Here is an 815-nt window from a genome sequence, read left to right as displayed (position 1 = left end):
TTCATTATTTGGAAATTATAAAAGAAATTCTAATATTTACCTTCTTCCATATTGTTACTTGATTTCATTGCTCCAATGACTCCTTTACCCACATGGTGCTTTATTTATTTATTTGTTTGTTTGTTTGTTTGTTTGTTTTTAGTTCATGTATGTCAGTATTTTGCCAGCATGTATGCAATACCTGGAGAGCACATAAGAGGTGCTGAATTCCTTAGAACTGGCGTTACAGATGGTTGTTTGCTACCATGTGGGTGCTGGGAACCGAACCTGGATCCCTTGTAAGAGTAGCCAGTGCTCTCTGGATCCCCTGTAAGAGTAGCCAGTGCTCTCTGGATCCCCTGTAAGAGTAGCCAGTGCTCTTAAACACTGAGACATCTCCCCAGCCCCAATCATTTCACTTTTCACACTTTTTTATTAATTTATTTTGAAACAGTGTTTCCCTGAAACCCCAACTGACCTTGGAATTTACTATGTAGGTGAGGCTGGTTTCAGTCTCACTGAGATCCACCTACCTCTACCTCCAGAGTGCTACTATTACAGTCGTGCACCATCATGCCTGGCTTTATTTACTTTTAATTTATTGATAGTCTCACACCTGAATATTATGTATTTAGACTCACAACCATGCTCCCCTGTCTCATTTTTTCCACATCCTTCTCCCAAATTCATATTCTTTTTCTTTCTTCAATCCTCTGAGTTAAGATAGTGGATGCATGCATGGATATAAAGCACTATCCACTGGAGCAGGGAATCTATCAAGGATCCCTGCTCTGAAGAAAAGTGACAGCCCCCCCCCCCCCATCCCGCCCCTGCAG

This window comes from Nannospalax galili, unplaced genomic scaffold (genome assembly GCF_000622305.1).
Source record: "Nannospalax galili isolate Female #2095 unplaced genomic scaffold, S.galili_v1.0 scaffold635, whole genome shotgun sequence".
Lineage (NCBI taxonomy): Eukaryota > Metazoa > Chordata > Mammalia > Rodentia > Spalacidae > Nannospalax > Nannospalax galili.
The sequence above is the reverse complement of the archived record's forward strand: the minus strand, read 5'-3'. Positions refer to the sequence as shown.